This window comes from Gallus gallus, chromosome 6, assembly GCF_016699485.2.
Source record: "Gallus gallus isolate bGalGal1 chromosome 6, bGalGal1.mat.broiler.GRCg7b, whole genome shotgun sequence".
Taxonomy (NCBI): domain Eukaryota; kingdom Metazoa; phylum Chordata; class Aves; order Galliformes; family Phasianidae; genus Gallus; species Gallus gallus.
In genome coordinates, this window is record NC_052537.1 from 9,033,335 (window position 1) to 9,046,789 (window position 13,455).

The window sequence follows — 13,455 nt, forward strand, 5'->3', positions numbered from 1 at the left end:
TCCATTGCCCTCAGATGCAAAGGTCAAAAGCCTTACCTCCACGATCCACACAGCACCTTCCACCATCATCCTCCAAACTCAGAGGAGCTCTGCCCTTCTCAGAACAGCAGCAGCAGAAGCTGCCGGTCCCAGGGCCATGACACACAGGGTGGAGGGCAGAACGGGTCCGGTGATTTAAAGAGTGCAGCTCTGCTTCTGACATTTATGCCCTCTTTGAAACCCTTAATGAAGTAACAACCCCATTAATTCTTGCCGGGTATTTAGTACACATAAAACCTGCATTATCTACTATTTACCATGTACTACACACAAGCGGTATCTGGCTCCATATAAAAATAACAAGCTCACTGTAACCCTCCGCTCCCTAACCATACTGCTGATTTCTTTGACACATGGAGAAGTGAGAATAATTACATTTTACTGACTGCGTCTCATTACACTGATTTAAGTAAGATTTCCAAAGCTGCAAAAATGTGCTTTCCAATTTCATTTGTTTCTAGCAATTCCCTCCGAAGACGGTTAGTAAAACCCACAGAAATCTTCATCAATATGGACAAAAATTGTACCCTTCTCATGTGGACATTTGACAGAGGGATAATAGGGTCTAGAAACACCACAGTCAGACGTTTCTTTTCTATTTAATGTTTCCTTCTGTGCCAAACATAATATAACAGACAAGTGTTAGAGAGACATGCAGGGGGGAGCCTGAATAGCGAGCTTTAAAAGAGGTCTTTAATAGAGAAGCAGTATGCTTAGTCTTCGACAACATTCAATGGCAATTTATTTGCAGCCATTTTCTCATGTAACCTTTCACACTGGAGCAGGTAAGATAGAGCACAAGACAATTTGTCAACTGCCAGATATGAACAAAAGAAACCATTTTTAATAAGCTTCAGCAGCCCCTTGTATTTGTTTTGCAACATGTTAATAACTTTTTTGGAAGCCAATCAAAGGCGAGAAGAGCAAAAGAAGTCAAGCTGGGAAACAAAAAAACATAGTTAAAGAATTTTACAGATAAACTTAAGTTATCATCTGCGGTGTAATGATGCTTAAACCCAAGAGCAGCACAGAATTTGAATTAGCATGCTGCTGTTTCTTAGAAAAAACCATGCTGCGGTTACAAAAGATGCTACCTCCACATATTTTTGCCAAGAATTCGCGGTCCTTTATCTCATCACAATGCAGTATGTACCTGTCATCAGGATAACCTTACTGCCACGCAACCCGGGCAGATCAGCACAAGGGTCAGCATCGGGAAAGGCCGGTGGGGAGCTGCCTGGTTCCCGGCTGCTGACGTGGAGTTGCGTCCCCGCAGTCCCCAGCACCTCGCACAGCCTCACCTCGCACCTCAGCACCTACTGACATTGGGCCAAAAAGGTCCCCACAAGGCTCAGCAGCCACCGTCGGACCAAACGCTCCTAAGAACTCTCAGCCCCATTTCTGAGGGGAACACCTGCTGGTGCTGAGAAGCCAGAGCACCCAAACAGGGAGCTATCGAAATCCCAACACCATAAGCTGCAAAATCTGATGAAGTGTTAAGTAATTTCATTAATGTTATTAAAACATAGAAAATTCCCTTGGAAAATTTCACACAGGTTTTCCCGTCTCCTTGCACATTACTCATGGCCTGGGAGACGAGTGAGGAGCAAATAGAGAGAAATTAAGGTTTTCTCAAGTCAACTTGGATGGAGTCCTAGTCTCACTGGAAGAAAGAGCGGTCTTGTGGGCTTCAGTGGGAAGAGGGCTGGGCCCTTTGAACTAGGTTATTAAGGCATCTGGAAGAGAGGTAGAAAAGTTTATGGTGAGACAAGATGCACCCGAGAACAAAAGGAGCTGCCGGTCGGACGAGCACTCTCCTCACTCGGTGGTGGAAGGGCTCCCAGCCATCGGCAGACACACACCTGCATGGTTTGCTGCCCTAGCCCCCACATCAGATTTTGCTTTTAAGGACTTTGCAGGGGAGTCTGTTACCTAGCAGTGGAGGGAAAGAACAGATAAAGAGAAGCATCTGCTCCTCAAGAAAGAGGAGCAGCCTCCTGAACAAGTAAGGCTGCCTGCGATGTGAACCTGCCAGCCCAGCCCAGCCCAGCCCAGCCCGTGCTCCTCCTGGGAACCAGCACTGCACCTCTCTTCCTCTCCTGCAGGTCCAGGAAGCAATTCCTGACGAGGGAGAGAAGCCACGCTACCTGAATTATCTGAAGAGGCCTCAGGTGGAGGCAGGGTGAGAAAGGATTTCAGGACGAGTTATCCCTATGAGCTGAGCACAACAAGTAAGTATCCTCCCACTCCTTTCTCTAGGCAGACTCTTTCCAAGTTTTCAGCGAGAGCAAAGTCTCCAGTGAATGTGCCCAGGAAGGGCCCGCACAGGGCTGCCAACGTTCCCAAAAGCACCAGCGGCTCGTGCTCTGCTCCCCACGGGCTCTGGTCCGACACCCAGCAGAGATGAAGGCTCTAAGTAGGAAACAATCCCAACATACTATCTGCTAGTCTGGAGTGTGCTCTAATAATAGATAGCACTGTCTGTTTCAAAGCTCTTAATGGACGCTAATTAGTCCTCAGGGCATTCCTATGAGGCAGGTAGATAGATAAGTAGTATTTCTTCTGTTTTACATATGAAATAACCTCCCCGGAGATGTTCTGACTTGCTTAAGGCCACCGAATGAGTCACAAAGCCTCAGTCTCAGCAGGCCTGGCTCCCAGACCTGGGCTCAGACCGCTCACCGGTGCTCCTTCACCTATGCAAGGGCAAAATCTTCACTTCAAATGTGGGCTGAGAGGGGAAGGAACATCAGAGAGGGGTGGCAACCCTGGGAAAAACACTCTCTGGGGAAGGAGCTTCCAGAAGAACGATGAAACAGAGCCTGGTATCTACTGAGTGCCAGACATCAAATCTAGGGCAAGGCGAGATGAAAAACACTCTGATACGAAAACGTAGGAGTTTTTGCTACATACTCTATTCAAGCACTGGGGGCTGTTTATTGTGACTTGTGACTACCACTAATGTCAGATAAATGGTTTTAGGTTCTTAATTTCTAGCATGGCCACAGACAGAGCTCCACAGGATGCGTACAGGTAAGTCCCTGGGAAAAGAAACGCCCGGTGACGGCACCCACAGCAGTCACTCATCACTTCAGCTTAAAAAAAAAACCCTTAATTTTTGCTTCCATGGTGCTCAAGGGCCAATCTCCAGCAACTATCGGCTATGCAAAACATCACTAATTTAGCAGAGGGAAAAAAATTATTTATGCAGTGCATTATCAATCTTAAACGGTGATGTTTAAGCACAAGGCTGATGAACTACATGCAGTATAACGCAGCTGCTTTGCATTTTGATTCCTTTATTTATAGACCACGGCAAATTAATAACTCAAAAATGTTGTTCCAGGCAAAGTAATGGACACACAATAAAACTATTCATTTCCTCAAAGGTCACTCTAGGAGAAGCATACATTGTTTAGAAGCCTACCAACAACGCTATTGTTCCGAAGAAAAGTGAAAATACATAATAAGCAGTTAGTGCACATATCTGCATCGGAGACCCTGGGCTAATTTAAAGTGCAATCTTAAGGCAATCAATCATACTCTAAAATTACTTCATTTTCCAAACTGTTTACACTTTTTAAGTTACAAATCCACTTTCTGCTATTTCAACTCACGATTTACAGCTCCAGATTTAGCCTGCCTTGGCTTGCTGCCAAGCGCTAGTCATGAGGGAGCTAATGATCTGAACAGATCAGTGTTTTATAATGGAGAAAAGCGCATGTAAATTTCCAGTATGTCTGCAAGTAATCAAGGCATGCTGACTATAAATGAGGCGGCCTGAAATTTATTTTAGGAGAAATATCTTAAAGCCGCACTTTTTATCCGGGCCAAGAAAGAAACAAAAGAAAATCTCTTTTTAAAAGGTACTCCGAGATTATTCAAAATTATTCTAAATGAAACTGCTACACAAACAATACGTTAAAGAACAGCACAATAGCTAATTTCCTTTAGTGTTTCTATCTCGGCCAGATCGTATCCTTATCACGGCAAGCTGGAACATTAAACTCTCTACTTCATGGAATCAAAACACAAGAGTGCTTCATATTACATTATAGAAAAATGAGCCGTTCCCTACAAACAAGGTCAGATTTCTGGAATGCCAAAGGTCTACATTCAAACAGAGCCGGGAGGAGGGGAGGCTTTGCCCACTCCGCTCTCTGAAAAGCAGTGGGAAACGAGACCCAGCAATCTAAATGCGTTTTAATAGCCAAAATGCTAGAAAGAGAACGAGAAGCCTCTCGGGAGACGATACTTACATTAAGCATGATCTTTATTGTTTCATTACAGCGGCATAGCCAAATAATGACTTTGTGTTACTGTACAAATAATGCCGGATCCTCATTTTCTAGCGGAAATAATTACTCTATTCTATCATATTCTGTTTACCACCAGCTACACGCACACTGCCCCTCGTAGGCTCAGCGCTGTGCTAGCTTTGGGGCCGGACTGAGAAAAGTTTTAGGTTTTTCCCTGTCTTTACAGGCCGTACCAAGGAAACATATTCTGACCCAAAAGCAGCTTTAAGAATGGAGCTATAAATATTCTTGCATTGTACTTCATGAAATTCAATCCATCATGATGGATATTTCGGTTATAACATTATTACATGCCTAAACTCAATTGTATAATTGCATAGGGCCAGAAACAATAAGCTGGCATCGCTTCGTTACAGCATACTACAGCTTTAAAATACCTGTAATCATAAATCAACGTAATTATTTGAAGTACTGTCATGAAGCAGAGCAGAAAAAGAAAAATTAAAATAAACTAGCTGGTAGAGACTCTCACTGCTCTTTCTAGAGACCGGAGGGCTTTGGTGGCCTTGGCTCTCACCACCACTCCAGCCAGGTGAGCCTTTCTCCCCACGCAGCCTGGACAGGCACCCAAAGCAGCTCGCTGCCCCACAGCAGCCACAGCATCGAGGCAGGCAGTGCCCTGGTTCTTCGAGAGGCAAAAGCCCTGAAGCGGCCACGGCCCTTCTTCCCTCTCAGTACCTCGCATTACGCACGGGCTCTCCAAATCTCATCCCACCCCCCTGCCAGCCATGCCGAATTTCAGGCTCAGTGGAGGCACTGGGCTACAGCATGCCTGAAGTTAATATTAAAACATGGATTCCTCCCACAGCTTCACTGAAAAACAACATCAAATTCACAGGGACGGAGATCTCCACAATCTTTCCTGCTCTGTTCTTGCTGCTTTTCAATCTCTTGCTCCCTTTATTTTTCTTGTGATCCCTCCAGATCTCAAACAATGTACTTTGTTGCTTCTGATACCTATGTGAAGAAGGCACAGTCTTTTACGAAGATGCTCCCTTGGCCAAGTGCCTTCTGAGTGGCAGAGCTCAGCAACACACGCTTGCTGTATATACACACCTACTCACGGTTCCATCACAGACAACTGCATGCGCAAGCACACACAGTAAATATGACACAGTGACTGGAAGGTGATTAAAAACCTCACTTTGTGAAATACTCAGCTTTCACTCTCGCATGCTGGGACATCATGAATTGGAAACACAGCTGAAAGTAGGTAAGATCTGAATTTCCACAGTAAGAGCAAGAAAACCCCATTCTCTTTAAATACATCTACAAGAAGCAAAAAAAAGAAAAAAAAAAAAGGGGAACAAAAGATGTGGGGGCAGGGGGAGGGGGTAAAACAACTCATAAGCTCAGGAAAAACTTCTGAAAGAAAAACACATGTAACTAAAAAGGAGATAAATAAATAAGCGATACGAACAAGTTTTGAGAACAAAACAACATTTGATATCATCAGAGCCGGTGTCACAGAGCGGCTATTAAGCAGCATAAACATTCATTTTCAGTCCCACTGAGTCACCCAGAAAAGCTGGCTCTCTAAAAATGAGGCCGGTGGAGTCTGAGATCCAGCCCTACTTTCCTTCACTCCAACTTGGAATTGTTGTACAGTTACGATACAGAATGTCAGAATACGGTAAACAGAACTGAAAAAGGGAAAGAAAACAATTTTTTTCCCTACAAGTCAGGTTCAGTGCTTTTGCCTATTAAAGTAACCAAATATGCTTCTCTCTGAAATCAAAGCCAAAAGGCAGCATGCCAGACACAGTTAACAGATAAATCAACGTTCCCGAAGGGCGGGCTTTTTTGTTTTGGGGGGTTTCTGCCTGACAACAATCTTGTGGCAAGCAAACAGAACACCCACTGCACATCTTGTCAATCTACTCACATGAAACAGGAAAGGAAAAGTGAATACTTTCGAAGATCTACGCGCTGTTTGGAAAAACTTCATGTTCTAACCTCTTCGCCAAAGGTCACGCTTTTCATAACTACAAAGTCTGCAGCCATTGTGAAGCCCTCGACATATAAGGTGTAATTGCAGTTAATTTATCACTAAGGTTATTGTATATCAGCCGGGGAGTTTGTAAACAAGAATGAATCACAGGTTTCATTTTTGTGTCCCTTACAAACTGGAAGACCTAATAGTTTCCTGTTCCAACATTCAAAATAGTATTGCTTCTATAAACTCACTCCAGTCTCCTTGCCAGCAGTTTCCATTTAATTAAACTGACAGCAAAACAGGGCCCTTGCTAATGTGTTCCAGACCAGTTTTCCTTCAATGTAAATTCTCAGGCATGAAATTACATCTGAAACAGACACAATAATCCCTCTATATCTTAGTCAGAAGTTTAATCTATACTAAAATAACATTTTCTTTGTCTATATTGAAGTCTGTTTTAGAATTCAGTGATCTTTTCTTCTTTTCTCAGTTGAAGTTCAGGGCATTATTTAACTTCCATTCACCTTACAGTCAATTCAGAATTTTCTTCCGGCCTGCAATTTATACATTTATTGTTGGTTTCCAGGCCACGGGCAGCAAAATGATCTCACGTGCAAGAAACCAGACTTGGGACAGGCTTCAAACTTCCACTTTCTGGGAGTGCAACAGGCTGGTGGCATGAGAAAACCAGTCTGCAGCTGCTTGAAGCCAGCTAACTTCTGTGAGCTAGCAACCTGATCTTTCACACAGATCCTCGAGTCAACTAGCTGTAAAGAAGGAAGCTGATGAGATTTGTATGTACCTTCAATAAAGTGAAGGTGGGGTTTGTTGTTTGTTTAATGGCCCATAACGTTTTATTCGTCTTGTTACTCTTGTCAATGCACCACTGATACACAGATACCCATGGCACCCAGGGAGAAGGGAGCATGCACAAGAGCAGTTGTTTATCTCCTGGGAACTACGGGGCTCATGGTCATCAGCTCAGTGAACTGTAGCACACGTTTATGCCAGACCTAAGTGAGATGGGGACCTCCGAGATACACAGAGCGTTCCGCTCCTGGCCCACGTGCTGCCTTTTCCTGCACTGGAACCAGGACAGCCTGGGGACACCACAGCCACCGGCAATTCAAACCTGAAATAGCAGAGGGCTTTGAGAACCTGGGAGGGATGGTGTCCAGAGTAAAATCTGGAAAAGCTGCCATTAGTAGAAGGGCAAATAATCGTTCTTTACTCAATGAAGGCAGCGTGTGTCACAGCGGGGACCTCACTGCGACTGCCAAGCCACACCTTTTCACTTGATAGGACAGAGAAGCTTTATCTCTGTCAGTTACATGGTGATTGCAAAAACACCCTCCCAGGCTTGCCGCCTGACCTTGCAGCCAAGTCCACGTTATGATACTGCAGAGAAGCTGCTCTGCCTTGCTGCTCTGTGGGCTCCTGCTACAGGACACTGAGCCAAACTCTGCTGCCGCAGGTCTCTGAGCTCAATGGGAATGGTACAGCATTCAGCCAGTATCACCTAAAGCCACGTCAGGACATACACACTGTGGCAGGATGGCTGAGGTTCAGATGGCCTAGCAGTGATTGTCATCTTGACTTTCTGACCCTGGAAAGGATTCTAGCAATTGCTTTCCTTCTGATGCTAGCTACGCTTTCCAAAGGTTGGTAGGCAAACTCATCTAAAAGGGCCTGAAGCCATCTTGAATATAGATTCGGAGTAAAGTTTTAGCACCACCAGGTTCTGGCAACAAGTTGTACAGATGGGCTCAGATACAGGTACATAAGCACTCTTTTTCTGGCATTGCCCTGCCTGTGACACTCAGCACATTGTGTGCCCAGGACTTCATTTTCTGACAGCTTGAAATACAATGGAAATACGATGACCATATGAAGCACGGGCAACAAAATCACTGTTGAGAAAAGAGAAAACTAAACCACATCTTTTTCCAAGTCTCCTACTTGCCCAACCAAAACTTTGCAAAACTTTTGTCACATTCCCAACAGAAAATGCCTTCTGCCAGAAAAGTGCTCCATGATTTTAACTAAGAAATTTGCCATATACCCAGTATTTATGAATGACACTTATAGACAAACGCAATCAAAATGTTTTTGGAGCCCTAACATATAATTTCTACGTACTGTTGTCATAATCTTGTGCAGCAGAAGACAGTGGTTAGTCATTAGCTTGACTAGAAATCCTTCTGGCAGCCCCTGTTCTTCACATTCCTTGAGGGTCACTCATTCTAGAGACAAGACTCACCAAGCATTCTCCAGGTAAAAAGCAGATAAAACCACCTGTTACTGCTAGGCTGACTTTGCAAGGCAACGAGGGGCAGAAGGGTCTAACAGAGCAGCAGCTTTTCTTCATCTTGTGCTTCAGCAGGCTGACAGAGGAAGCCACGAGATACTGGTGTGTACAAACACCCTGCATGGCTGGCCAGAAACGAGGAAAAGACCTTTCATATTCATTTATATGGATTTGTCAATATGCGTGATCAGTTAAAAGTCTGCCAACGAAGTAGAGAAACTACCACTACTGTTTCTGCCACAGCGGGTGAAAAATGCTCCTACCCCATTTGTGCAAATATGCTGGACCTGTGCTATCAAACACACAAATTCCTGACCACGCTCTCTCCTTTTCTCCTGCACACCCCGCCTCCAAAATAGCAGGGACGAAATTGGCCTCATTTCCTGTAAATTTCATTTAGACCCAAATGTTCTTAAGTATGTTGTCAGGGAATATATTTTAAGGCTGTTACGTTCACATCTGATCTCCTACCCTATGCTTTTAAGATATTAAATAGGCTTTACCCAATAAATCACATGTTGCGTGCCTTGGAATTGCATGGCATCTGAAATCACCTAAGGCAAAATCCCGGGCCACTCACAGTGGCTATACACAAGTCAGAGGGCCCAGGTCTAAACACACCAAGGCAAAACTGAGCGCACGACCTTCCCCACGCTGCCCCAGGTGGTGCTCCCCCCGGCTCTCCATGCTGCCTCACCTCTTCCTGCCCCCCATGGGGCCACAGCTGGAGACCACCATGGAGCACTGCCTCAGCACCAAGCTTCTCATGCGTCCCCAGCCAGCCTGCAACCTGCAGAAAATGGCACTGACTGCCCCAGCACTAAGCGGGATGAGGATCCCAGCAGTTCTATTCCTGTTGAGGAACATAATAGCTGGGTAGGAGAAACAAAGTAACTCTCTCTGTCCCAAAAATACTCATGAGGATACACACTGTCCTGCCACTCACAGGCTGAAAGTTTTCCTACCGAGCATCACAGCAGCAAGCCTTGCCCAAGGTACAGCCCTGAATCATTATGCCTAGAAAAAGAAGCACTCCTTCCATTCTTCATAGAATCATATCATAGAATCATCGAATGGCCTGGGTTGAAAAGAACCTCAAAGATCATCTAGTTTCAACCCCCCTGCCATGGGCAGTGTCACCAACCACTACACCAGGCAGCCCAGAGCTCTTCTCCACCTGAGCCGGAAGGCTTCCCTCCACAACCAGGCAAAGGGCAGGGAGGCAGCTGGCAGCAGGGCTCTGGGGGCTGAGCACTGCTGCTTGAGCAGCCCAGCCCACTGCACCACCAGCAGCCTGCCCGGCACAGAGCACAGGACCCCATGCTTCATGTTTTGCAATAGCACAGAGACAACAAAGAAAACACATTTGAGAAACAGTGTGGGAAACACGCCAGTGTTTTAACGAACGCTCCCTTTGGAAACGAAGCCTTTTTTAAGCAGACCACTATGATTTTGTTTTAGTGACTCATACGAATGGATTCTGGAGAAGGTTTAAAAATGGGATATTTTCTCTTCTGCTTCTAGGTTCACCTCAAGACACGTGAATGAAAATACAGCAGCAGGAATATCAGGCTGGCCTCACACTCACCAACAGACACTAAATAGGGATCTACTAAATTTGTAAAGCTAAGCTGAAGTTTCAAATATGTAATTCTGAAAACACAATTCCTCCTGAAGTCAGGCTGGGCGCGGGCCATAAAACTATAAAAAGATACTTTGTCCCTATAGAGGGCGAGAAGCTAATCATTAGCCACCCATTTATAGTGCTTATTTCGTTATTTTAATATCTTTGTGTTGTAGGAGCCTACCCCTTATTTCTACCAGATGGGTAAAAAAATAAAAAGATCCACCGCCTCCAGGCAAAATATTTTTAAAGACAAAGACATTTGCCAGATTAAAACCAAACACAAAAACAAAGTGTATATAAATTTCTGTTGGACTACTGTTGGGCATCTGGAATGGCACACGTTTTCTTCGGGAATATTTTCTTCCACGTTCTGATACAAACGATGGTAAAACAGGCAGCCGGCAGCAAAGCGAGGGGACTAAATTTAAAATGCATTTTCAGACCACTCTTTCATTTTTGCTTTTTTTTTTTTTTTGGGTAAACTTTCTTTTTCCAGGGCGAGGGAGGAGGGGGGAGCTCGTACTGCTGTACTGAAGCACTGTAAGTTCTTTTGCCTTTTAACAGAAATATGTAAACAAGGTGTATGACTGTAGGGTAATGTTCTAGTCACAAAGCATTCAAGAGCCAGAGCGCAGCTATTTAAAGAATGGAGTATTCAATTCCTGAGGCCAGATGCTAGTATAAATACGAAACTATGTTCACACTGCAGATTAAATTATTTTTAGTTTCTCCATTTCAACTGCCAAAATTATTTGGTCGCGTTTTGCTCCATTTTTTTACACTACACCACAGAACTTATGGGGCCACTTTTGTAAGTTTCTGAACAAGGGATTAAGAACACAAGCACACAAGGACTCTTTCAGCTGTTTTCTCTGTGCAACCAAAGTGGAAGTGTATACTGACATATATTGGGTCACTTAGGGAGTAAGAAAATTAAAAAATGGAGCTGAAACATTTGAGATTCTTGATGTAGACTTTTATAGCACCTTATCATTTAATTTTCATCCCATAAAGCTTTTAATCTGGAAATACTCTGTGTGAAAGAAAAGTGGAAACTGTGGTTTTGAAGTAATTGAAGAGAAAAACATGCATAAAGACAGCATTACACACTGTCTACTGGGTTTGCCAAGAGAGCTCACCAAGATACTGCTAAGAATAACAAGTTGAAGTCATCAGTAATTAACTAAAACCCAAATAATCAATAATCCCGTGACCCTACCACAGCAAGAACACACTTGAGCCCAAGAAGGACAGACAAGAAAATGAACTGGGGGTGCTGGAAGCATGTACAGGCTCAGAGAGTAGCTGGGTGGGGACCTATCGCTGACACATGCCAGAGCCTACGCATCACCTTTGAGGCTGACAAGGACTCCATCCCACTGATGACCACCACACTGTTGTCATGTTTTTGGTCCTGTAATGAGGGGGAGATTAGCGCACCAAGACACAGAATGCAGAGCAGGAACTGTGCTGAGGGACATCAGCTGAGTCCTTGCCCACTGTGAGGAGCACCACAGCGCTAGGAACACACCAAGGAATGCCTAGATGCAAGGTCAGAAGCATCAGCCTGCATGAAGGATGAGCAGAAACCATAGTTTGGTCAGTAGAGAGACCTGCAACACTAAGGAATGTGGAATTACTGAGCAGACTTGCTTTGCCCTGTGTTGAACATGCATACTTTGCTGATGACTTACCAGAAGGCTCAGGCCAGCAACACAGCACAGCTGGCTGGAGGAAGGCACGGGGAGGGGAAGGATCCTGTGGAACAGGGCTGCAGCCCATCTAATATCAGGATGTGTGAGCAGACACTAAGTACCTGTGGAGGCCCTGTCACCACCCTGGCTCAGGAAGGCAGGGGACACCAGGCTTCATTACAAACAGGCGACATGGAACATGCTGAAAGCTGAGCACGCTCTTGGAGTACAGCGTCAGGACCGGGCCCCAGTTCCTAATTAACCGCTCTTATCAGCCCCGATCTGGCACCAGAACAGTGAAGCCTCTTTTCCACAGATGGGCTGACAGTCCCAGCCTTCCCGGGCATTTACAACACACTTTTAAAATATATTAGCCCACACCGTAAAGAAACCTGGGACCGGAACATCTGGGCTTCGGTTGTTTCATTTCTCAGTAATAAAAAGCGGAAAAATGATGCAGCTGTGCCTAAAGTGTTTGGAAACACATTGGCTACCTTGTCGTACTTTACCTATTTCCCTTCACCAGCCTCATTCACAGGACCAGAGCAGGACACGAGGAACGCGGAGGAGAACGAGAGGGAATGTTTCCGGCTTTTTAAATCTCCAATCTGTTACAGGATCCTTGAATTGTCCAACACACGGGGATCCGTCCCACTCGTGGCACACACGTGGAACTCCTCCTGGCACTCATGGGAATGGCAAACGTGCTGTGAGAGAAGAATCGCCCCCTAAAGCTGCAGGAGCGTGAACGAGGCTGTAAATACAGCTCAAGGTTCTGGTAACATTAGAAACCAGACTAGTATCTTTCTCATGGCTTATTATGATATCACCAAATCCCCTCCATGTATTTATAGCCCTGTAATTCAAAATTACCCTAGGTCCATAAATGTTTTTGGCAACTGAATGTAGAACTGACACTATTATTTCACATATTACGGTACTGTCCATGAATGTTAAATTTATTTCAGCGGAGGCTCCTGGAGTTCATTCATCAGATATTTTATGCCACTGTTCTTTTAATGATTCATTTATCCTTAGTTATATTTGTATTCTGAAGAGTGGCGTCTCCAGCCGACAGCACAATGCTCTGCTGAATTATCTTCTTCTCTCACAGCGTAACAAAGTGGAGCACAGTCAAATTGAAGATGGCCTTTAGTACACTGTCAGAACAATACTGCTTACCGAGCATATCCAGACACATTTCTCAAACCACATGTAATGCTCTGGCTGCCAACATGCTCATAAAGTCATTAACCAGCATCTTAAAATGAGGGTGTGATACATATATTTAAATGTTTAGGAAAATCAAATGTGTGCTCTGCTAGAAGCTTATTTTGAAATTCAGCTTCCACATCTATCAATTATGCAGCAGTGTGCAGACGGAAAAATTCACCTTGATTTTTCACAGGCTGCTAAAATATACTCCTGCTAAAATAATACGCATTATCTATCACTAACAGAAGCTTCTTTGTGGTGTTAAGTATTTGTCCTTCACAATGTAACAGAGCAAGAAAGACCCAAGCTCAAGGTTT

At 44.5% G+C, this 13,455-nt stretch overlaps 1 protein-coding gene and 1 long non-coding RNA gene across 5 annotated transcripts in view; one reads left to right on the top strand and one right to left on the bottom strand.

The window, feature by feature from the left end:
* ARID5B (AT-rich interaction domain 5B) overlaps positions 1 to 13,455 on the bottom strand; it is a 143,786-nt gene that overhangs the window by 78,026 nt on the left and 52,305 nt on the right. Inside the window, exon 1 of one of the 4 annotated variants that reach the window (XM_046942834.1) lies at positions 6,244 to 6,354. The exons of the other annotated variants lie outside the window; for them this stretch is intronic. The gene's annotated coding sequence lies outside the window, so the exon portion shown is untranslated. Of the gene's footprint in view, positions 1 to 6,243; positions 6,355 to 13,455 lie in introns of those variants that run through there. 4 annotated transcript variants of the gene reach the window in all.
* On the top strand, positions 1,906 to 7,144 carry LOC107053637. Its single transcript, XR_005860844.2, has 3 exons — positions 1,906 to 2,044; positions 2,145 to 2,270; positions 6,881 to 7,144. It is a non-coding gene; the product is annotated as an uncharacterized LOC107053637 (long non-coding RNA).